The sequence below is a fragment of the Equus caballus genome, chromosome 8 (assembly GCF_041296265.1).
Source record: "Equus caballus isolate H_3958 breed thoroughbred chromosome 8, TB-T2T, whole genome shotgun sequence".
In the NCBI taxonomy this organism is placed as follows: domain Eukaryota; kingdom Metazoa; phylum Chordata; class Mammalia; order Perissodactyla; family Equidae; genus Equus; species Equus caballus.
The window spans coordinates 48,772,384-48,798,793 of NC_091691.1; the positions used below are offsets into that span (position 1 = coordinate 48,772,384).

A 26,410-nucleotide genomic window follows, 5' to 3' on the forward strand; every position below is an offset into this window, starting at 1 on the left:
AATGCTAAGCAAGATTTGCCCAAACCGCTGTGCTTAGACACTCACTTAAGAACCTAATAAATCTAGGTTCTGGGTTATATACTCCACTCATGTGAAAATCATGTGACCCTGGGGCAAGTTACTCAATTCCTTGGAGGCTGTTTCCTCATCTGAAAAATGAGGTTAATAATACTATCACACAGGACTGTTGTAAAGATTAACTGAGATAGCATTTGTAAAGTGCTTGGTACTATATTTAGTACATAATAGAGGCTCAGTAAATATTTCTGCTGCTGTTCCATTTTCACTTTCACAGCCTCAGATCTGACTAGTTATTTATTGTGCGTCTTTTGCCTGAACTCTCATGACTCATCTCTAGAAAGTCTCCCCGTGTTTCGTTTTACCCCCACAATCTTAAACATGAAAATTATTTCCAAAGAACTATTTTAATTACATTACAGCCTCTTCCTTCCTGCTCAAATCTTTTCATCCTGGAAAATGAAGAATAAGCTCTATTTTTGGCCTGGTCTCACCTCAAGACACAACCATCTTCTCCCATTACCCCTGAGCATTCGTTCTAATTAAACAGATCTCCTAACCAACTCCAGGGACAGGTGATCCAAGCCCACGTGGGCATATCAGGACAGTCCACCCTCTAAACCAGTGCTACTCAAAGTGTGGTCAATAGACCAGAGACGGTCCCTGATCAGATAAGTAAAGAAGAGCAATTTGATAAAGTAATTTTAATCTGTTGAATCTAACAGTAAAAAACTGGGCATTGTATTTTGTAGGTCTTTCTAAATGTCATTTTTCTAGTTATTTATGCTTATTGGATGTTACAAAATTATTAGTCCACCCGAATTGGAAAGAAAATAAACTAGTTCTTTACCACAGACAGTTTGAGAAGCACTGCTCTAACATACTGTCCTGCTCTATTAAATGCTATCTTCCTAGGCTCCTAGGGCACAGCTGATTTTCCCTACCAAATATGGAGGGTTCCAGGTAGTGTGACCACTGAAGGCAACACTAAGCTGTAAAGAACCCAGTCTACCTCAGGAGCCAACACAGTCATCTATTACATACATGGGTTAGTTGTAATTTTGCCCACTGGAATTTTGCTAGATGACAACTTATTATAGCAAGGAATTTACTATAGCGTTAGTCCATTTGGGGCCCCTTCCAGGCATCCTCTAAGTTTTGATTCATTATTCTTTTAATGAGATGCTTTAGTTGGAAATTAACTTCAGGCAGGTGTGCTAAACGTATCAAAAGAAAAATATTTAAATAAGTGCTCCTATTACATGAACCCTGAGGATAATAGTATGAGGAAGTCGTAGTTGACTTGTCCTTTCATCAGGAGTGCAGATTCATTAACATTATCTCCTTATCTGTAAGGGGACTTTTACCAGTGCCTTCTACATGAATTATCAACTCCAGCGCCAAGGTACAGGGCCAGGGACAGTAAGCTTCTGTTGGAGGTTCTTGACAACCTACCCCAGTCAAGCACACAAAGATGGATGCCTATTTAAGTGGGTGGCTGGCCGAGTTCCCTCTATCTTCAGCCAGAAATTTAATTTAACAACTATATTTAAACATCCACTATGTTCAAAGAATTATATGAGGAGGTGAGGGTATTCCAAGATTAACAATATCGTGCCTGGACTCAAGGAGCTTACAACCTAGTTGGGGAACAATATAAGTACGCAAATAACTATTAAACAAAGTAACATCTAGTAGGTGTTGTTAGAAATTTATAAACCTTTGTTTCTATAGAAGTTCAAGAAAGATCACCTTAAATCTAGCTGGGAGGGGCTGGATAGGTTTTATGGAATAGTGTGCAGTTGAGGGAAGCTTAAGAGGATGGACAAGACATCTACAGCTAAAAGGATGAGGTGGAGAATGAAGAAATGAGCCTGAGATTAGTCACACACACACACACACACACGCCCTCTCTCTCTCTCATTAGTTTATTCCCCATAAAAATCCTCTTCAAAGTCTGAGGCAATTGAATCAAAAACTATTATACCATTTGTAAAAGTTATAAACTACTGAGGAAATCCATTCCCTCACCACTGGATTGTAGTGTCTTTTGTGGTTGTCAACTCAAAAAGTGAACGTAAGAAATCAGATTTCCAATGTTAGGAAAAGGACAGTCCACTCAAAGAAATTTTCAGTTTGCATTTAGAATATTAACAAAGCTCTTTAGTTATAAAATATTAACATCAACCTCTTCAGGCTGATCAGAGGTGCAGAAGCCCAGAGCTATATTCCAGAGTGAGAGGTGACAAGCCAGAAGAGAACATGGAATTCTAGGAATTCTCAGGCACTTGGGGAGGGACCTGGACTGACGCACAGAATTAGGTATTAAAGGAAGGGGACTTTTCTTGCAAGTGGAGAACATGTGGACATTTGGGTCACAATAAAACCTACACACGCAATCTCTACCTGAAACTTCATCTCAGCAGACCTCCCAGGTTCTCCTGTATCTGTTGACCCCTGACTGGCTTTAAGTCGTAAACATTCCAGTCTACCAAGATTAGGAAACTGAATTCTTAAGGACTTAAAGAAATATATATTCCAACAGCTTTTTCTTCACCCTCCACTCCCTTGCTGAAATACACTTTTTCCATTAAAGCTTTCTTAATGGAAAATGTCCTTTTTGCTATATATCATAAACACATCTTTTATTTTCTCTGTTTGAACTTATTAAACATCTGTCAATGTAGCTGGAAGAACATAGGCTTTTGGGAATCAGATAGATGCAGTGCAGATCACCCCTGAGAGAGCAGTAGGAGATAAGGCCAACACATGAAGGACTTGGAGAATCAAACTAGATGCAAAGATGCCTGGCAGTGCAATTATTACTATTATGGATAACATTTATTGAGTGCTTGCTGAGTGCTTCACATGGATTCTCTCATTTAATCTTCCCAACATCTTTATGACCAAAAAACCCCCACTTATTAACCCCATTTTACATAAGAGGAAGCTGAGGAAGAGAAAAACACACTTAATTGCCAATATTTATACGAATATGTTTCTCTTTTTCTCTCAAGACTAAGGGCAATGGCAACTCCATCTTCTGGGAGAAGAATAAGAAAGGCAGATTCATAAGATGTCATTTTAGTGCCCAAAGCAACCACACGAAACAAAGCCTTAAGATCAAATTCAATGCAATCCCTGTCAAAATCTCAGCTGGCTTTTTAGCAAAAATTGACACATTGATCTTAAAATTCATATAGATATCCAAGGGAACAAAAATAGCCAAAACAATCTTCAAAAAGAACAAAATTGGAGGACTCAGACGTCCAATTTCAAAACTCAATCCAAAGCTATAGTAATCAAGACTGTGTGCTATTGGCACAGAAATACACACATAAGTCAATGGAATACAATTGAGGGCCCAGGAAAAAATCCTTACCCTTATAGTCAATTGATTTTTGAATTTTGAAAATTCAACTGGGAAAGAAGAATCTTTTCAACAAATGGTGCTAAAACAACTAGATATCCACATGCAAAGGATGAAGTTGGATCCCTGCCTTATACTATACATAAAAACCAACTCAAAACAGATCACAGACCTAAATTTAAGAGCTGAAAACTATAAAACTCTTAGAGCAAAACACAGACGTAAATCTCTGTGACTTGCATTAGGCAATGATTTCTTAATTATGACACAAAAAGCACAAGTGACAAAATAAAAAACACATAAACTGGACATCCTGAAAATGAAAAACTTTTATGCTTCAAAGGACACCATCAAGAAAATGAAATAGCCCACAGAATGGGAGAGAACATTTGTAAATCATCTACATGATAAAATTCTTGTATCTAGAATATGTAAAGAATTCTTACAACTCAACAATAAAAAGATAGGACCAAATCAAAAAATGGGCAAAGAATCTGAACAGATATTTCTCAAAAGAAGGCATACAAATAGTAAATAAGCATATGAAAAAGTGCTCAACTTCATTAGCCATTAGCAAATCACAACCACAATGAGGTACTACTTCACACTCAGTGGGATGGCTAAAATCTAAAAGACAGACAATAACAAGTGCTAGAGAAACTGTAACCCTCATACATTGTTGGTGAAAACATAAAATGGTGCAGCCAGTTGGAAAACTAGTTTGGCAGCTCCTTAAAATATTAAACACAGAGTTATCATACGACCCAGCAAATCCAGCCCTAAGTATATATCCAAGAGAAAGGAAAACATTCATCCACACAAAAACTTGTACATGAATGTTCACAGTAGCATTAAGCATTATTTATAATAGCCAAGAAAAGGAAACAATCCAAATGTCCATCAACTGATGAATGGATAAGGAAAATGTGGTATAACCATACAAAATAATAGTATTTGGCAACAAAAAGGAATGAAGTACTGATGTATACTACTACATGGATGAACCTTGAAAACATGAAATGTCTAGAATAGGCAAATCTATAGTGACAGGAAGTAGATTAGTGACTTTCTAGTGCTGGGGGATTTGGGAGGAAATAGGGGTAACTGCCAAGGGATATGGGTTTATTTTCTTGAGTGAAGAAAATGTTCTAAAACTGATTGTGGTGACAGGTGCACAACTCTGTGGATATACTAAATACCACTGGATAGTACACTTTGAATAAATGAATTTTATGGTATATGAATTATATCTCAATAAAGCTGTTTAAAAAAAAAACCAGGCCCTTGAATCAACTGGGGGATGAAAGGCTGATGGGCACCACACACATGAAGGGGTAGGAAATGGAGTGCTCCCTGCTCATAATATTGGGTTTTCCTGGCTACCCAGGGACTGAAGAGGGGAGAGAAAGAGAAGTCATTGCCAGGATGGGAGCGAACTTTAAAATTTGGACAATCTTTAAAAATTATCTTTTCAAGTTTTGGTGACAAGGTCCTGGTTGTCATGCTCTGGGTATAGCACAGAGGGAAGGGCAGGGAAGGTTGCAAAAGCACACAGTTTCTCAGGAACCAACTTGACCTGGGCTTCCTAAGACCCTACCATCTAAGTTGTCTATTGAGCACAGTGTCCTAAATAAAGTTAATTCAGGGGCCGGCATGGTGGCATAGTGGTTAAGTTCGTGTGCTCTGCTTCCGTGGCCCAGGGTTCCCAGCTTCGGATCCCGGGGACGGACCTACACACCGCTCGTCAAGCCATGCTGTGGCAGCATCCCACATAAAAGAGAGGAAGATTGGCACAGATGTTAGCTCAGTGACAGTCTTCCTCACATACACTCACAAAAGAGAAAGTTAATTCAAGCTCTGGGTGGCTAGACATTTCACCTTTCCCTGCTTTATTCTTGTAGTTGATTTCTAGTTTCATAGCATTATGATCAGAAAAGATGCTTGATATTATTTCAACTCTCTTGTATTTATTGATGCTTGCTTTGTTTCCCAAGATATGGTCTATCCTTGAGAAAGTTCCATGTGTACTTGAGAAGAATGTATAACCTGCTGTTTTTGGATGAAGTGTTCTATATATATCTATTAAGTCCATGTGGTCTAATTTTTCATTTAATTCTATAATTTCCTTATTGATTTTCTGTGTGGATGATCTATCCATTGGTATTAATGGGGTGTTGAGGTTCCCTACCATTATTGTATTGTTGTTGATGTCTCCTTTTAGTTCTGTTAAGAGTTGCTTTACAAATTTTGGTGCTCCTGTGTTGGGTGCGTATATATTTATAAGTGTTATGTCATCTTGGTGGAGTGTCCCTTTTATCATTATATACTGTCCCTCTAGACATTTCAGAAGAACAAAACCCTCAGACCGCCTGCCTCCAGTGATCTGAGTACCTGCTCCTATAAAGGGTGAGGTGTATTTCCTGGATACTGAGAACTTCTGGAGCCTTCTCTAGAATGTCTAGTCACTTCCCCACTTGGCCACGTGGTAATCCATTAATGTTAACTTAAAAGATTTTTAACTAAGTTTTTGGTTTAAAGGAAGGCTTCTCAGCATGCATCCAGTGAAGAAGAGCTGCAAATCAGTGATAAGATATCCCAATACAGACAACTACTCAGGATGAACAGGTATTAGAAATCTGAGGTTGTCCAACCTAAGGTGGATACTGTACCCTTCCATTTGGAAAATTTAAGTAGATTAAAAATGCTGTGAGATTGCTGCTGTCTTTCTGTAAGATCTAAGGTTTTTTATTTTCCACAAAATTCCTGCTTTTCTTCCCTTCTTCAAATCAATATATCTGATTTTAAAAAAGTATGTTCAGCAAAATATCAGAAGCCATAATGCAAAATGACTTAAAAGGTAATAGTAACAAATGATAGGTTCTCCATATATGGAATCTTCTGAAATACATTAAAAGGGAATTATATAAAAGCCAATTTGTTTTGCTCTGAACTTTTTATGTTTGTTTAAGTTCAAGAGCAGCAGAGGCTTTCTAGGAATTTATCCTAAGTAAATAACACAAAAAGGAAAAAACTATATGCATAACATCATTTTGTGTGTGTGTGTGAGAAAGACTGGCTCTGAGCTAACATCTGTTGCCACTCTTCCTCTTTTTGCTTGAGGAAGACTGCCACTGTGCTAACACCTATGCCAATCCTCCTTGACTTTATGTAGGATGCTGTGACAGCATGGCTGGGATCCGAACCTGGGAACCTTGGGCTGCTAAAGCGGAGTGTGCGAACTTAACCACTATCCCACTGGGCCAGCCCCATAACATCATTATTTTTAACAGTATAAATTTTGAAACAATCTAAATGTTCTATCATAAGGATACGTAATTAGTGTATGACACATGTACCCTATGGAGTATTAGGTAACTGTCAACAATAAATATGTAGCATATGGAAAAATAGGATGCTATTTTATAATCAGTGCTAAACTGTATGCAATAATTACAACTAGGCATCAATATATAAGTACATGAAGAAGACTGGACAAAGACAAAAAAATGTACTATGAAAGTGGGATCTTATATAATATTTTGGAAGACGAAGGGAAAAGATCTGGGAGAAACACAATGTTAATTACACACTTACAATTCCATTTTATAGGTCCAAACTTATTGACATGGAAAGCATTCACAATAAATTTTTAAGTGAACAGGATGTTTGATATATATATGGTATAATAAAATCATTTTTTTTTTGTCTTCTTTGCTGGTCAGTAGGGAATTTTTAAAGCAAATTTATTGTTATAATTTATATACCATAAAATGTACCCATCAACAGTTTTTAGTAAAGTTGTAGCTATGCAACCATCACCACAATCCAGTTTTAAGACATTTCCATCACCCCAAAAGTTCTCTCATGCCTGTTTCCAGCCCATCCCCACTGATCTGCTTTCTATCTCTACAGACATAATTGTATTTTTGACACAAACAAAAACAATAATAAAAATAAATCACATGTTTATGTATTCATATAGAAAAGTCAGAGTAGACATGCACCAAAATTTTATGCAGTGGTCCATTTATAGATAATATTAATTAAATTAAAAATTTTTTTCTGAAGTTATTAACCAATTAGCATCTATTGCCATAAAGAAGAGTTTGGGTTCTGACTTCCTTTTAAACAGGATATATGAGAATTTCACATAAAAATGGAAGATTATGCAAATATATTTACTTTCACTTCCTACCAAAACACAAATAAAAGTATAAGTAAGGGTTTTTTTTAAAAGCATGAAATCGTAAGGACAAAAGAGAACAGAAGCAAAGGAAACAGCAACAAAACTTTTAAACCAGAAAGCAGATGAATAAGCAGATAACCTCACAGAACTGAGAAAGTTGAATCCCAAGTGGAGCTTAGAAACAACCAGTTTACCTAGTAAACCACACACCTGTCCCAAAGGCACCAATTAGGTTCCAGGTATGAGGATAAAGGTGAGGCTAGAAACAGGAGGATTAACTGAAATTCTCTTTTAAGAATCAGAGAAACCCCCAGAGCCCTTCCCCAAGTCCAAGTAGGTAACCATATCTCCATTCTGGACAAAGCTGGATGAGCACAGTTGAGAGTGGGGTACCATACTGCAAACGGGGAGACGAGGTGAACATTTTATATACTGAAAGTTGAGTCCATGCACCTCTTCTCCAGCTCAGCTTCCAGAAAGATAGTAACCAGTCCTATACCATGGAGGCAGGAGGTCAGAAAATTTTTCTCTAGAGAATCTAACCAGTCCAAGAGGAAGGACTTAACATATCAACAGTGAGCATTTCTTAGTAAATGGCCCACAGGTGGCAGGCCTTACCATGGGATCAGAGCTTCTTATCAACTTTATGGGGTACTGCTCTTAAATAAGAGCAGACAACCAGGATCACCAGACAACTGAGGAACACCTCAGACAAAGAAGACAGAAACCAAAACAAACGAATGAAAAGCAACCTGGGGAAAATAGAGACTCTGTAGGGAGAAAAAGGTGTTTAAACATGCATTTTATTAATATATTCAGGGGCAAAAGAGAATACATGCATAAAACCATAACAGACAGACATAAAAACAAATACTTTGGGGTCAGCCCCCTGGCTGAGTAGTTAAGTTCTCATGCTCCACTTTGGCAGCCCAGGGTTAACCGGTTCAGATCCTGGGTGTAGACCTACGTACTGCTCATCAAGCCATGCTGTGGTGGCGTCCCAGAGAGAGGAACTACAGTGACCTACAATTAGGATATACAACTATGTACTGGGACTTTGGGGAGAAAAAAAAGAGAATGATTGGCAACAAAAGTTATCTCAGGGCCAATCTTTCAAAAGAAAAAACAAATGCTTTACTCAAATGAGTTGAAACCTTATGTCCACACAAAAAACCAACACACAAATGTTTATGGCAGCTTTATTCATATTTGCCAAAACTAGAAGGCACCAAGATGTTCTTCAAAAGGTGAATGGATAAATTGTGGTACATTCATACAATGGAATATAATTCAATGATAAAAAGAAACAAGCAATTGAATCATGGAGGAAATGTAAATGCATATTGCTAAGTGAAAGAAGCCAGTTTGAAAAGGCTACCCACTGTATGATTCCAACTATATAACACTCTGGAGAAGGCAAAACCACAGAGATAGTAAAAAAGACCAGTGGTTGCCAGGGGCTTGTGGGAAGGAAAGGTGAATAGGTGAAGCAAAGGCAATTTTTAGGGCAGTGAAACTATTTTGTAAGATGCAGTGGTAGATACATGATGTTAAACATTTGTTAAAATCCATAGAACTGTACAACACAAAGAGTGAATCCTAATGTAAACTATGAACTTTAGTTAATAATAAAGTATCAATATTCATTCATCACTTGTAACAAATGTACTACACTAACGCAAGATGTTAATAATAGGGGAAACTGTGGGGAAAGGGATACAAGAGGGGAGTCTGGGAATCCTCCGTAGTTTCTGCTCCATTTTTCTGTAAACCTAAAACTGCGCTAAAAAAGAAAGTCTATTAACTAAGACAAAACAAAAAAACAACCAATGAAGTACTTTTTAAAAAACACTTGCTAAATTAGCAATGAAACTGGTATCTCCAGGGGAAACTAAAAATTGGAAGAATCCTTCAGGAAATCATTACGCTATCACGTCTCTAACAGGATAACTTTCAACTGGGCAATTTTACCTTTGGAAATCTACCATAAGAAAGAAGTACAGGGGCCAGCTCATGGCCAAGTGGTTAAGTTTGGCACACTCTGCTTTGGTGGCCTGGGTTGAGTTCCCAGGCGTGGACCTATACCACTCGTCAGTGCCAATGCTATGGTGGCAACCCACATACAAAACAGAGGAAGACTGGCACAGATGTTAGCTCAGGGCGAATCTTCCTCAAGCAAAAAAAAAAGAAAGAAAAAAATAGAAAGGATGGTGTGGAACTAACACTATTCTAATGAGACTGTTAGGATATTCTACTGGTCATTAATTTCATATTTCCAAAAGTCTTGAGTTGACATTTTTTAAAATAAAACATTATTATTGGCATTAAGACTATCTGAGTTTTAAAATATATAACTGATTGATTTCTGGTGTGAGTATGGCATACATATCTTTTCCTTATGACTTCTGATTCACACTTCATGAATTCAAATCTGGGCTCTGAAGACCAAAACTCCTGTACTTTATAATACAATGTGACTGGTGTTTTCTCTCTTGCATAGTTTTATAGTTGGTGTTATAAATTGCTCAAGGATTAGTATTCTGAAAAACATTCTAAGAACACTTAATACCAGAACATTTTACACTAAGTGTTCTCAGTGCCGCCAAGTACCAAGAATTCAGGTACTCAGTGAAACTGTGCTAAGTGCTAAAAGTAAAAATTTCAATGTTTACTACTAAATTCTTGTTTTGAGGAGAATGCTGTTGTAGCCTCAGTATCCTACAATCTACAAGCCTAAATGGCTTCAATACTAAATAAAAAGTCATCTATCATAGCTATTTTATCAGTTTCAACAGGCCTCAAGAGTTTTTGTTGTGTTTTATCAACAGGCCCTAGAGTAAGAAGAATGTTCCTGGCATTTCATCATCCAGCCAATTTCCCAAACTCAGTTCGTTTCAGAGGACAATCTATTGGTTGATTATTTATGATTTCTGCTGGGAACAGTGGAATCCAAAATAAGTTCATCCTTTCTTGTTTTTACTCATCGTTCTTACTTCCATTCTCTCACACATTTATTGAGCAAACTCAATGCACTGAACACTGAAGATATAGAGATGAAACACGTGGTCCCTGCTCTCATGAAGCTCAAAATGGAACTGGGCAGAGAGACAAGTCACAGAGTATTGTGGTTCAGTGGTTCATGCAGTATGACAGGGTACAGTACGGTGTGGTATGCAATGGCATGACAGGGGAGGAAGGGAGCTGAATTTTGCTGTGTTCAGTTTGAGATGACCTTAGGACATCCAGGCATGTGGATACCTTAGTAGGCACTTGACTGAGGAGTCTGCAAAAAGGTCTAGGCTGGGGACAGAAATGTGTGAATCATTAGTATAGAGATAATGAGATTGCCTAGGAAGAGTATGTAATGGAAGAGAACAGGAGACTAAGGATGGACTTTTATTTATGAGGTGGGAAGATGAATCACAGCATGCAAAGCACCTGAGGAAAAAGAAGAAAACCAGAAGAGAGTTGTACCAACAAAGAAAGTAAAGCAAGTTTCAAGAATGAGTTAACAGTCACTGTATCACAAGCTCAAATGAGTCCAACAAGACAGGTAGAAAGGATACACTTAATGTGGCAACTTGGCCAAAGCATCTTCACAAGCCTCACAGGAGGCTAACTCACATGACACTGTGTAAGGAAATGGTGACAAGTGGACAGTGTGTGTTCAAAGAGCTGGGCTGTCAAGGGAAAAAGAGATGTGCAGGGACAGTTAATGAAGAGTATAGGATCCAAAGAAATATCAAAGAGCTTCCTTTCTTCCTTTTCTTTCTTTCTTCCCTTCTTTCTCCCTCCCTCCATCTCCCCTCTCTCTTTGTCTTTCTCTTCTTTCTTTCTCTCTCTTTTCTTTTAATCTCTTCTTTCTCTCTTCCTCCCTCCCTTCTTTCATTTTCTATAAAAGAATAGACATGAACTAGTTTTTAAGCTACAGGAAAGAAAATAGGTTAGAGGCAAAATGTTGAAAATAAAGTAGGAAAAGGTAGCACAAATGGATTCCTCATTCTGAGGAATCAGAAGAGACTTGGATCCAATATTTACAACATGAAGGCTTCCTTTTTCTCTATGAAGTAGAAGGCAAGTTTATTTTCAGAAAGGGAACGAGGCTGCTGAAATAAGAGAAGAAAGTTTAGGTGGGCCAGCCAGGAGACATAATGGGGGAGGAAGCCGATTGGGGATCAGGTAGGATTTCAGGACTGCGTTCTTAGCAGAGGTAATATACCATGAATTCACTTGAATCACCAATTGCCTAACTGTGTGAATTTCTTCAGCAAAAGTCAACAACCTGGATGCAAGAGCAGAGAAAAGTAGATGTTTGGAAAGTCAGATATTGATGAAGGCCAGAGAATGTGTCTTGAAAACACTGAGGATTCTAGAGTTTCTTTACCATGGAAGAGGTGGTGCTGCAGAGGAAGGTGAGGGTAGAAAGACAGGTCAATAGGAGGACTGACCCAACTGGAATAAGTACATAATAGAGGACAGATGCCTACAGGCATTCATGTGAAATAACTTGACCCAAGATGAGTTCAAGATAAAACAGGATGGAGGTGAGGGAGGGACCTCAAGAGGTCAACTGGTCCATTCTTCTTCTACCAAGCAGGACCACCCAAAGCCATTCCAAAGAGAAGAGACTGTATATTGTCTTTCAAGACCACCAAAAGTGGATATTCTCCACATCAGTGGTCAGGGAACTTTTTCTGTAAAGGACCAGAGAGAAAACACTGCAGGCTTTGATGTCACAATTATTCAACTCTGCTGTTGTAGCTCAAAAGCCGCCATAGACAATATGCAAAAGAATAAACACGGCCATACTCCAATAAAACTTTATTTTCAAAAACAGACGGTGGACTAGATTTAGTCCAGGACCAGTCTGTTGATCTCTGCAGACCTTTTTCTTCTAGGGGATTTGCTCTTTTTTACTGATTGTAAGAATGCTTTATACACAAAGAATATTAACACTTTGCCTATTACATACACTGCCAATATTTTCTTCTTCTTCTTTATATTTTTTGTTTTGGCTATTTGGGGAAAATGTAGAAGTTTAAATAAGTATATGTTCATGCAGTCAAATCTTATCAATCTTTTCCCTTGTTTTGGCTTTATAATTATGGTTCGAATGATCTTCACTATACAAATATTATATAAATATCTACCTTTTTAATTCTTTTCCTAGAACCTTTAGAAGCAGTATGTATGTGACAGATAAGAACACAGACTGTGGAGCCAGACTGCTGAGGTTTATATTGCCTATAGCAGTACTCATTATCTCTCTAAGTGTCCATTGCCCTAAAATAGGGGAAAATAGCTCCTAATTTATAGGTCCACCCCAAGGATGAATGAGTAAAATATGTACCATATAATAAAAAGTACTTAATTCAGGGCTTGACACACAGTACAAGCTAAATAAATATTAGCTATTATTATTTTTTGTATCTTTAATTCATCCGGAAATTATTTTGATTAAAAAAGTGAGACTGAGACCGAACTCTATTTTCCCCACTTCTTTAAATCCACCTCTCACCACATTTCTCTCAACTTTAGTTTCTTTCTTTCCTTTACAAAATGCAGAAAACATTTTCAGGGTTTTTTTTTTCATTTTTGTTACAAGTGTGGCACTTTTTAAAATTTAAAAATAAAAATTTATGTACTTGGTGTGTATGTATTTTATTCCAAAATGATTTACAGTAGCTCTATGTTGCAATCTAAAACAGTAAGTTCCTTTCTTTCCTGTTTTTGAATCACACGAGCTAATGGATTAAAGCAAAGGTCCAACAACTTACAGGGCCTCTGAGGCCCTGGAGGCCTGACCACGCCTACTTCTCAGCCTCTCCGAGTCCCTCCAACGTGATGGCCCTGCCTTCTTTCTCAGCTCCTCCCACACATCAAGCACTTCCCCTTGGAGCTTTCACACATTCTGAAGTGCTCCCTCCCCAACTCTCCTCTAGCCTTATCTCACTCTTCCTTTTCATCTCAACACAGACAGCGCCTCCTCAAAAACTTCCTCAAATCTCCAATATAAATTATAAATTACTCCCTCCTACTCTTTGCCTTTCTAGCCCTCATTCCAATTGTAAAATCACACAGTTACATAATTACAGACTAGCGTGCTTATTAGTGTCTACTGTTTAAGTAGGATTTCATTGGATATTCGTTGAAGTAATGAATAGAAAATTAAAATAGTAAGTATTACAAATATTACTAGTGAAATAAAAATCTCACTAACTTATTCTCCACAGATGTGAAATTTAAGGCCACTCAAATTGAACTGTATGTTTAATCTATTTATGAAGCAATTTGAAGATCTTTGCCTCATAATAACTTGTATACGACTAGATGCTATTACTACATATGTCAATTATTTTGAGCAGCTAGTCAAATGACCATTTATGCTGCAGAGAAAAACATATTTTTATGAAAATTCCATAAGTCAAAATTTTTGTGAATTCAAAACTAGCCTTTTCTCCTTTAAGTCTGAATTGAAGTTTTACTAATGTCAATACATTCATTCACACATTTATCCATTTAATGATTCATTCAATTTCATATTTCTTGATTACCTCCTAGGCATTAAGCCCTAGTGATTGAAAGATGAATTGTACATGGCCTGTGCCCTCTAAGAGCTTACAGCCAAGTGAGATATATGCTACCTGGCAAGTGAGACTACAGCCAAGCAGCAGCACACACAAGGTAAACACAGCAGGCTGCCTGTTGTCTGGAGAGGTGAGGGAAGGCTTTTTAGAAGTGACGTGCTTGAGACTTTATTATCCATATTTTAAATGTCCATAAAGAGGCAAAATACTTTTAAGAAATATCAAAAGATAATAAATCTCATTTACTTATAACTTCTTGTGAAACTCACTTTTCACATTTGTAAAGCAAGCCTTTATACATTTTGTCAACTGTCTTCAACGACAACTAGATTTCACTCAACCACAGAGTGGTAGACGCTGAATAGATGCTCAACAAATCTACTTCTCCCTGGAGACACGGCCAAACAACATTTCCTAGTCCTCACAATGGAATGTGCCTGATGTGATTGCCAAGACAGTTAAGCATTGCGTGCCCTCCCTACACTCTCTCCTCCTTCCAGAGCAATCTTGAAAGCTGGAATTTGAAGATGGCAATTGAACAAGATAAAAGGAGGCTGGACCCTTGAGCAACTGCAAGGACAAGCACCTTACCATGATGGACTGCCATGTGAGCGAGTCACTAATTAAGCCAGTGAAATTTTGAGGATGTTTGTTAAACAGTTAGCTTATCCTGACGATTCATTCCACTGTGAAGATAGTATGCAGTCAATCAGAATTTTAAAGAACATGAAGATGACAGATATTCTCAGTCCCTTTTCTAATACCCGTCCCCCTTTGTTCTTTGCTATTAACACCCCAATTTTGTTTTGGGTGCTAGTGCACACAGCTCCAGGTGAAGGATTCTGATTGGTCTAAGCTCACCCTGAAAATCCTGTTCTTCACCTTTCTAGCCTTCCCCGCAGTGAGGGATGGCCATGCAGCCCAGTTCAGCTAAGAGACCTAAGGGAAGTGTATTTCAGGGGTTTCTGGGAAAGGTGTTCCTTCCCTGATAAAAGGGGACCTGCATGGCTGGCATCCTCCCTTCTTCCCTCTCCTTGACTCAAACAGGGACCTGCATGACTGGGGCTGCATTCTGAACTAACATAATAAACGCATTCTGAATATAACATATTGACCAATGCCATAAATTTATGGGCTGATATGGGATATGCAAGAAATGAAGAGTGCATGCTCCATCTAAAGGCATTCAAAGATCATTTTTTATTTAAACATTGACATGACAAAATAAAGGCCTCAAGGGGCCCACGGCCACTCAGTTCATGAAATTTGAAATATAAAGGCCTAATAATTTAACACTAACCCTTAATTTTTTGTCCTCGTCTATTGAAGACAGAACATGTTTCTCTCTCACACTTTCCTGGTGTGCTTCTTCAAATCAGTGTAATGTACCAGCTAATAGCTCAGGCTTTGGAGTCACACTGCCTGGATTCAGATCCCAGCTCTGGCACTTGCTGTGTGAACTTAAACAATAGTAAAGTTCTGTCCATCTTTTTCATTACTAAAATGGAGAAAATAATAGCATGTGCTTCTAAGGATGGTGATAAGAATTAAATGACACGATCATTATACAGTACTTAGCAGAGTGCTTGGCAGATAACACAATAAATATAAGCTTTTATTTGTATTATCTCCAAATTTCAGGCACACAGCTTCAAGTAAGGAAATAATCTGCTGTCTGTAGGGGACGGGGGAGGGTTCTTTGCTTCCTATGGGTGTAAGTGTGCTTTATGTTCAGGGCCTCCTGCTGAGTAAACTAAAGAATAATTAGGGTTGCCCGACAGCCTTTGGACTGCTTGAGTTTTAAGCAGGGTTAAAATAACATCACAGCTAAGTTGTTTTAAGTAAAGGATTAGAGTCAATGACTAAGAGTCAAGGGCGAGATGAGAGGGGACTCTGGAAGAGTGGGCTGTGTGTTGACTTCCTGTCCCTGTGGACTCTGGAGCCTCACTCCACACAAGATGATAAAGAGAAGAGAGCAAGTAATAGCCACAGATGATAATCCCAACAGCCGTGGTAGGCCAGGCTGCCCTCCCAGCACTCCATTCACGTCCCCCAGCCTTCTCCAAAATGGATTACTCACCATTACAAGAGAACAGCCCACGTTTTTCTGCCTCCACATCTCTGCTCACGCGATTCCCTCTCTTTCGTGAAAAACCTACCAACCTGTCTCTGCCTGTCAAAACTCTATTCATTTCTCAGTCTAGCGTAAATACCTCCTCTTTCAAGATAACATCTTTAATTTTCCCTCTCAAATTAGTCTCCCTGACTTATCTGAACTCTTACTGAGCTTCATTCATTAGAAAAACATTTTTCAAGTACTTACTATGACCTTGGAGTTATCCCACATGCTAAGGGGACATGGTCTTGAACCTTTGGGAATAGTTTAATGGTCATAATAAATAGAATTTATTTGTACCTTCTCTCTTCCCCAACAAGATGTGCACTGGCTTAAAATAAGAGATATACACTGTGTAACAGAATAGGAAAAGAAAATTTAGGTCTAGAAGAGAGAAGAAATCAAATATACTAACCAGTAAATATATAGTTCAGCATCTAATGTAGCTCCTGGGCAATCAGGGTAAACAAAAAGAGGAACACATGATCTTTTATCACAATATTCTCTTATCAACAGAGAAGAAGATGCATACCAGTTCCTCAGGGTAAATAAAATTTATCCCTCACCCTAAAGTATCATCTACTTTCTCCCTTCCAATGTTACAGAGGTTTCAAATAATTATATTTCAATGTCAAAACTGCTAAAAAGAGGCATGTACAATATGCCAGAGGATACAAACTAGTTCACTAGATTTCAAACTCCTTAAATGTGAGTACTACATTATTAATAACAATAAAGACAATAATACTAGTATATTGAAGGGTAACTCACCAGAACACCATCCTAGATCTCTTTTTCAGACTTAAGCCTAAATAGTATGCAAGGATTTAAATGAATATGTCACAATACAAAAAAAATACACATCCCATGGAGATGAAACATAATGTTGAGTCAAATAATAAAAGTCTATTTATTTTTATATCTCCCTACAGTGGACATTACATTGCTACTAGTAAATAATTCCCTCCCACTTAAATTGAGTCTGATGTGAGTTTGGCTAAAGGAAAATAGCCCACACTCCCTGGTTGGAAGATGCTGCACTCAGGGAGCAGCCTGAGCCTAAAGATACAGTGTTGGGGATGTTGCCATCCACAGGTCTAATTTCTTTCAAGAGCTTATTTATTCCCACTCTTTCAACTACACACTTCTCTCTGGATCTCCCCCATCATGTCAACCTTAATCTAAAATCAAATTCATCACCTCCCTCCCCAAAACACAGATTTCTATCTTCCCTATATCTGTTAATGGCACCATTTTTCTCCCAGGCAATTGGGCTTGAAAATGTGAAGTCATCAGTCTCTCATTCCTTTCCCTTTACTCCAAAATTCAATCAGCAATCACACATCTCTTTTCATTTTATTTTTTGAGTCTCTCTCTCTTCTATTGCCAACTCTAATATTCAGGTCCATTTTACCCTGAGCCCATACTTATACAATAGCTTAGATTCACCTTTCTAAATACAACACTGTCACATTTCTGTTCAGAAATTTTCAGCGGGCCCTTTTTACTCACTAAAAGTAGGCTGCACTTCAGGGCCTGGAATCCGCCTAGTCCACAACGTAGTCTTAACCCAATAGCTTTATTCCCTATCGACATCTTATTTCCACCACTTTCATACTGTTCTACCCACTGTCGCTGTATTCACTTTCACTGTTCCTCACTGCCAAACCGCTCTCCTTAACTCTTCCCCAGTAACACAAATTCAATTCTTCAAGGCTTAGGTGCAGTCCCACCTCCCAAGCAAAGTTTCCTTAGACTTCTCTACACTTTGCTTAACTCATGAGCAAATTTATGAGTTGGTAACTCACACTTACTGTCATCCACCTGGCTAATTCAATAACTATTTGTATATAGCTCTGCATTATCATTAATTTTGTCTTAAGGGATTTTTCGCATTTCACACTTACGGTATATATGTGAGCTATATCTTGTCTTCCCAAGTAAAATGTAAGTTCCTTATACTTCTTTTTTTGCCCCACAGTGCTTAGCACCTAGTAGGCACTTAAATATATCATAGAATTTGAGAGGGGGAGCCCTGGAGGTCATCTTTTGCCAACTCCCACCCAGGATGGGAATCCCTTCAACATTCCTCAGAGCCAATCTTCCAGCTTTTATTGAACACTCAAGTGATACTTCTCAGCTACATCACAAGACAGTCTGTTCCACTGCTGAAGAGCACTGTCAATAGAAAAGTTTTCATCAATCTCCCAAATACAGCTGAATGAGTAAAAATGCAAAGGACCAAACAGTATGTTTAGTATGCTTCCCTATACGCATGTACATGCCCAGAACATCTCAGGAAGTGTATCCAAGAAACTGGGGTTGTCTCTGGACAGGAGATGTGGGTGCCTGGGAGACAGAGGTAGAAGAAGACCTAAATGTTCACTGTTAGACTCTTTCATATATTTAATAATTAACAAGTAAAATATGTTTTAAGTTCTTTCTTGTTATATACTTAGATCTTCCTCTGTGAAACTTTTATCTTGATCCTATTTCTGATCTTTGGAGCCACCCAGCATACTCAACTATATTGATTAATTGATTGACATTTTAATGAACTATTGCTAAGAATCATGTAAATACACACATTCAACTGAAGTTCATTAAAGTCCTAAAAAGTAACATATTCTCTGAAATGAGTAAAAATTGGCTCCAATATGTTTTAATATGTCTCAAGAATACTTTTTTTATATACACAATTTCCAAATCAGTAGTCTTAATTGTCTTAAATTTTTTACATAGCCATTCTCTTCTATTTTCATCTATATTAGCATAAGACACTTGTTGCCTAAGGCATTATAATGTTATCTTCTATATTACATGAGCAGCTTTGTGATGTTCTTGACACCTGCAGTGCCCTCTTATTACTTAAAAACCTAAGACACGTTTAGCAGTTTAAAGGATATATTAACAGTTATCAGAATTATGCATAATCCCCAATTTTGAGAACAGACTTGAGAAGATAGATCATTCCTAAATATTATGCAAAATTTATAGAATGAATAAAGATATTCTCTCACCATTATGAATAAGCATTTATCTCAGGAATCAAATAACCTATGTTCTAGTCCTGGCTCTTTAAGTATCTCTGGGCCTCCAATTCCTTCTCCATCAGTGACACAGGCATGGGTATTAGGCCACTCTTGAAACCCCTTCCCAATCTAGCTTTCTGTCTGTTTAGGACATCTTCACTCCAGCAGGTACTCAGATACTATAGCACACATAGTTAAGATTTATAACTACTCACCAAACAAAAGCATCTCTCTTCCTAGGGTATGGCAAGGCTTCCTTAATGTTGGAATCATTACTGGCTCCAGGCCTTCCCCTTGTTATTCACTAAAAATGAACAATTTGGACAGAGATGTTTCACAAGCCTCCTTGTATTTTCAGATGTGACTAATTTGAACTTTAAGACATTGACATCATCAAACTTGTCATCCCTAAACTGCCCTGAGTTTGTTGAGGTATAGTGAAGACTTCAAGCAATGATGACTACTATCACCAGATACAGTATGTATTGTAATTGGAAATTGGTTCTGAAAGTCCCATTAATAAAATTCAGCTCAATTAAATAAGCACTTCTTGAGCCTCTACTAGGCACAAGGCAATGTGCCGGGAGGTGGGGGAAACATTTTGCCCTTTTCCACCCAGCACAAAGAGAAGAAATACAAAAGGCCTCTTTTGAGTAAAAGGGCTGCTTGAGATTACACTGTGCTCATCAAGCATCTGTGTGCCCCTGTCAGTTCTATCATGAGTACTAGATTATAATCTTGCATCTGGAAAAATTTCCTGTAATTCATACCCTTTAGTTCTAGTTCTCAATAACGTCAGAACCAAGTGACTCATGAGACAAAAAAACTACTTTAGTCCAGGCTGGCGATGTGACTCTCTTAGAATGCATTCCCTATCTGCCCTTGGGACACCTGGAAATCTCGCTTTGCCCTCTTATTGTGTCTCAGTTTGTATAGAGAATCAGGATTTTCACATTCAAAGTTTCACCTGTTAGGCACCCCCGGGGGAGTGGGGAGGAATGAGAGAGGGGAGAGGTCATGTTCACTTTTTCAGATGCAGTAGTATTCTAGTCTCCTGGCCAAAAAAAAAAAAAAAGCTATCTTAAATCTCCTTTGTCATTTCTACTGTTCCTGGAGGGCAGAAAGCAATAGTGGAGAAAAATTCCTGCAAATACTTTCCCTTATCACCCTTTATAATTGGAAGAGGTCATAAGGCAATCAAGCATGTGCTTCTTCAGTTATTTCTTGTAACAACAGGTATTTACGAAGCCCCTACATCTATGTTGGGATCTGAAGAATCCAAAAACGGTGAAGACACTGCTCTCTGGAGCCTCATGATTTAATGGAGAAGTGGGGTTTACTTAAAAACCCAATTGAGAACAGCTAAGTGCCAAATCACCTGAAACTGACAATAAAAGAAGGAATCAACTACACAATCTTGGACCTGTAGGAAACCTAGGAGGGATCCAACCCAATGTCTTCCAATAAGCAGAAATCTTCCAACATCCTTGTTAGGGTCATTAAGCTTCTGATTCAACACAGAACTCACATTTCACAAGCACTCCATTTAATCTTTTGAAGCCTCTTATTGCTAAAATGTATCCTATGTTGAACCAAAACTCTCACCTATTTATTATGCTATACAGAATGATTTTCAAAATAATTTTTTATGCAGTGCAATGTGTCCATAAAAGAAATATTGGGCACAAGCCCAACATATAAAGCAGTTAAAAGTGGAAGTCCTCTGTTGGCAGCTGCAGGGGGCTCTCAGGGTGTCCCCTAGTGCCCCCTTTTCCTCCACCCCGCTGCAGCCTTAGGCACACCACAGAATGCCTGAAGCTGTGCAAAGGAAAATTGGAAAACCACTGCTTTAAAAGTAACTAGAGTAAATCTAATTCCAGCTGTACATGTCAGCTCTTAAAGACAGCTATCTTCTCTCTAAATCTTGGATTAAACTTGCCCCTTTTAAATTGTCCATTCTCTTTATGTCATTTTTCCCCATATCTCCCCCATTCTGATCACTTTCCTCCTAAAAATGTAGAAACCATCTCTAAACACAATTATTTACAAACTGTGATCAGCTAAGGAGACTGTCTCTCTTACTCTCTGGACAGCAATAGAAGTCGAAGAGGGCTTAGTGAATGAAGAAGGACCTGAACTGGACCTTGAGAAACACAGGATTTAGATAGGTAGAGAGAAAAGAAGATAAAATTCCAAGCTGGGAAGCCAGCATGAACAAAGACACAGAAATTAAAATGAGCGCCTCCTAACACACTTTGAACACTTCTCTCCCAGACCCTTACTTATTCTTTTCCACTCAGCCAGCTGCTCACTCTCTTATATTTCTTAGAAGAAAATTAAGCCAGATCTTATCTCCATAAATACAGAGTTCTATTGTGTTGATACCAAATGAGGGACATGATCTGATCAGTACTAAAATTAGATTATTTCAATATTATAATTATTGCCACAGGGGAAAAAAGTACTTGATGAAGATGTTTGATAAGTCTGTGAAAAAAAACTGTCATCTTTCAATGAGTCAACATCTTGACAAGAAGATTCATAAAGGTTATAACACTACTGAGGAGCATCCCTGGGGATTCTCAAATCTAAGCATACCCAAAGGACACCTTGCTTCTAAAAAATTATCTTTTGTTTATCATTTATCAAACCACAGGTAATATCTGCCCCAAATGATTCCTGACTGTAAAAACGACAGCATTTTCATATATATATGAATGCTAATCCACCAAGGCAAAACAGCCTTTAAAAACAAATATTAAAAGACATTTTGGGGATAAATAGGTTCATCAAAGTCCATCTTCTTACATTGCTTAATTTTCCCACTTACAGATAAGAATTCAAGCACATCAGTGTTTCACATAATTATTCAAGAAGGAAGATCTTAAAGACCGGGTATTTCTATATATCTTTTTCCCATAAAATGTATTTGTTAATGATTATATGAATATTTCCTATTTTACATTACAGGAGTGGGATTTTCAGACACACAGCACTCACAAACCTGGGAAACTGATCTTGTTCTAAATGTTAATATGTTATCAATCTAAGAATTTTAAGGCATTGAGAAAAAAACTTATCTTACTAGTGTTCAGGGTAATTGATTCAGACATTTTATTTCCATTATTTTCTTTTTCCCTTCATCTCAAAAGGAGATAATCTGAATTGCTCTAATCTGAAAAACAACAATAAGTGTAGCAAATACTTGACAATGAAGATGGAAAGCTTCTAAAAATCTGTTACCTTAGTAACAGCAAGAATGTGGAAGAATAAGAATACACTGTCAGGACATCATTTCAGATTCCACAGATTTGAGGCCTAAATACAGTCAGCTTTCATTAGCTTTTTGTTTTTCCCAGCAGGTCCTTGGACTTTGAAACAAAACCTGAATGACAGCTATGAGCAATTCCAGCCTGGCTCCTGATTAGCTATGCCAAACAAAACAACTCTCTGCAGTGTAAACTTCCCAGGCATCTGCAGCCAAGCCTCTGCAGAGACGATAATTCCTCAGTGAGATTTGAAGGAGAGTCAGAGGTTGGGGGGTAAAGGGTGAACAGGAGGGGGGAGGGGGAGAAAAGAATAAGACCTTCCCCTCTACTCGAACTAGTTCCCTGAACTAGTCTCTGATTAAAGTGAGGAAGAAAATTAAGTAGAACTTGTCCTGGTGCTGTTGCGTTTGCAGCTCTTTAACTCTGCCTGTTCTATGATTTAACTAACCAGTTCTCGAAATCTGAATATTCTATTCCAATTCACATCCATAAAACGTCCTCGTATTCCAAACCACCCACACATTTAAACCAAACAAGTAATTCCAAAACCTTATTATCATCAAATAGAGCAAGCAGTTGATTAAAGAGACCTAAAAGAGAAGGGGAGCAACATATATGAATAGCCAGTGCCCCATATGGATGCAAACTAAGATCTTGTGCCATTTGTTGTCATTCAGTTTCTCTGCACGCAGACCTAAAATTAATTACATCAAATGACAGTGCCCTATGCTGTGTGGTCCCATCTGCTACATAATTAGATCCCGGTGGAACTGACTATTAAGAAGCTTTTTTCTTATGATCAGTCTCCTTGATTCTACATAAAGAACATTCCCTTATCTACACAAAAGAACTAGAGAATAGATCTCAAAGCAGACCGTTTTGATCAGATGCTTGATTTTAAAGTTATAAGTGTTTTCAAAAAAAGGTGTCCGGAGAAAATTCTGTATCAGAGTGTTAGAGGGCAATTCAGCAGTAAAGAGAGGAGTTAAACTAAAAGGTTGACAACCTCTGCCAACAATCCTAAAACTTCAGGAGTAACAATGATTATTTTTATATTTCTTGGCCAAAGAGCAAGATGGTAGCATTGAAATATGCTCTTGTGTTCTGGAAAAGTGACACTTAGCCACATTCTGATCTCTACTGTTTCTGAGATAACCTGCAAAAATTGATGGTTGGCTTACTTAGAACGCTGGGCAACAAAGGTCCTTGCTTTGAGTCAACAACCATTTTTTTTTTTTTAACAGTCTCATGACGATTATGTAGCATTTAAAGTAAGGAAAATAGCTCTAACACCCTAAGATGTAATTTGCAGATATATGGCAACAGATGTCACAGAAAACTTATCATTTACATAACCACACCATAAAAGCCTGGCTTAGATTTAGGACAACACTAAATTTAAGTCTTCAAAAGTTCAAGTGAAAAACTCATGTTCAGACAAAGAGAAGAGTGTACGTAAAGATTCATCAAAAATCACAATAAGGGAGATATTAATTTTGGAAACTAAGAACAAGGAAAATTCCAATGTTTGAGACAGGTAATACCAAACCAGAAAGCCACATTCCCAATTATTTTATTTGACCTGTTTGCAATCTCAGCACTCTATTAAACCATAGAAAAGAACCTAAGAATATTTTTATAACAGATGAAGACAGGATAGTGATATCAGTACAACAGAAAACCCCTCAATGTGAGTCAGTGCTTGAAATCCCAAACCAAACCTGCTGATTCAGCACAAAGTCATCAACAGACTTCTTATCTGTAAAAGGAACAATCCATTGTCTGGCTGAAACAAAGGGCGTGCACAGGAAATCAGCCAAATCTAGGCCAGATGGTCACTGATTCAAGTTTCATTCTCCCCATCCCCCCCATCCTCCCTCGCACTGCAAAAATAGATTCACACAGCATTTTCAGTTACCAGGTAACCCTGACTGTAGGCATAAACCTTTTACAATTACCTACATACCACCACCCACCTCAACACCATCTAATTTACTAAAACAGAACGTCCTTATAAAAAAAATGAGGAAGTTGCTATGCAGCAGTTACTGAAAGAAAAACACCTCTGAAAACCCAATGTCAGTATGGAGTTTTACCAGGTGGAATGACTAAAAATATTCATACCAATTTGTTCTCATCTTTTGTTTTTTCTCAAACCACAACACAAAATAGAAAGAACCCAGAGAAAACTGATTTATCACACTCATTTTCTACAGGTTGACCAGTGGGCCATCACCTTGCAAGAGTCTTGTGGTTTGTAACCCAGAAACACATTTTGCCAATGACAAGCTACCAACGAAAGTAATCACTGATTTTGATTATAAACCAATGTGTCTGACCTTGTATCCGAGAATTTGTAAATTATGATACTGCTGTATATACACATTTCACACTCCTACTGGGTACTGTAAAACTCAGTTTTAAATTCTAAACAGCAACTATTAATTAAAGCAAAATATGCAGAATTATGTCTTAAAATCTGCAAGCACTCTATGAAAACATACATATTAAAGAATGACATAAATAAAAACTCAGGATCTCTTAATAAAAATATTCAGAAAACACCCCTTTACTTCTCCTAACTGTATGAAAGAAAGATATTTAGGTTAAACAAAGGTCTTTTCTCTGATGAGAACTTTTGACTTTATAGCAGTTGCTGGGAAATATTTACAATTATGTGACCTAAGTAAATTTTATCAACCAACAAATAGCAATTCCTTTAGTAAACTTTATAATCCTTTTTATAATTACTTTGAAAATGTCAACACAGGAGTACATTTTATTGGCATGCTACAGTTCCACTTTTCCAAAATTTACATATAGAAAGGTTAGGGTAGATCAAAGAGCTTTTGTCTGTTTGTTTTTTTTACACAAGATAATCACAGGCTGGCAATGCAATGGTTAAAGACAAAAATGACTTCAAAATATGCAATCAACAGCAACTCACACAAATGGCCTGTTTTATTGTAGGGAAGCAGAAAAAGCTGCTAAAGTCAACACAAGGTAAGCTTCCTTAAAAGAACATTCACGGTGGCTTACACAGTGCCAGCAACTGAGTATAAAATGAAGGCAAATTACAGAGCTTCAAATCTTGACCATCTGTCTTAAAGGGAATAGTGATAAGTGAAAACTTTTTCAAAAACTTGTCCTCAGAAATTGTTCCTGGAAGTTGATTTATAATGACAATATCAGACTGAGTTTTAAGCAGTGGTTAAAAATATACTCTAAATATATACACAGTATATAGATATGTGCATGTGTGAGATACATATGTCAGTGTGCTTCCGCTAACTTCAAAAGTTTTTTTAACATCTCAGATTTAACTGAAATGTACTTCTACAACCTGACCTCTTTTTAAAACACTACTGTTTTCCTTTACATAGTACTACAAAATAATACTCAGCATCATACTGGAAATTGTTGAAATGTTGGTATATGTGCTTTTACAGCACATAATTAATTTTCTTTTAATATAAATACACAATCTTAGAAAAATTGCTAATGAGAGAAAATTGATAATCCATTAAGAACCTTTTAAAAAGGGAGCTGTGTATTGGCTGCTTAAGTTTTTTTCTTTAGTGTAAAATAAGGATTTTAGTATTCATGAAAAAAGAAGAAAATGATTATTCAAAGTAAAATCTGCTACCTTCTGAGCTCATCTTTAGAGTCTCTAAGATAAATTTACATTTAAATGAAATACACACAAAGGCAGCTGGACTATCATAACCATCCCACAAACATTAGTGTTTTCAGAGATGTAAGTCTCTAATTCTTAGGAGAGAGAAAATTGTGACTACATAATTATTTTTATCGGTCGGTTTTATTTATACAT

The 26,410-nt window shown here is 37.5% G+C and overlaps 1 protein-coding gene across 13 annotated transcripts in view; it reads right to left on the reverse strand.

Moving 5' to 3' along the window:
• Positions 1-26,410, reverse strand: part of GREB1L (GREB1 like retinoic acid receptor coactivator) — a 242,418-nt gene that overhangs the window by 199,693 nt on the left and 16,315 nt on the right. For 2 of the 13 annotated variants that reach the window (XM_070220748.1, XM_023647514.2), the window contains exon 2: positions 19,525-19,613. The exons of the other annotated variants lie outside the window; for them this stretch is intronic. The gene's annotated coding sequence lies outside the window, so the exon portion shown is untranslated. The remainder of the gene's footprint in view (positions 1-19,524; positions 19,614-26,410) is intronic. 13 annotated transcript variants of the gene reach the window in all.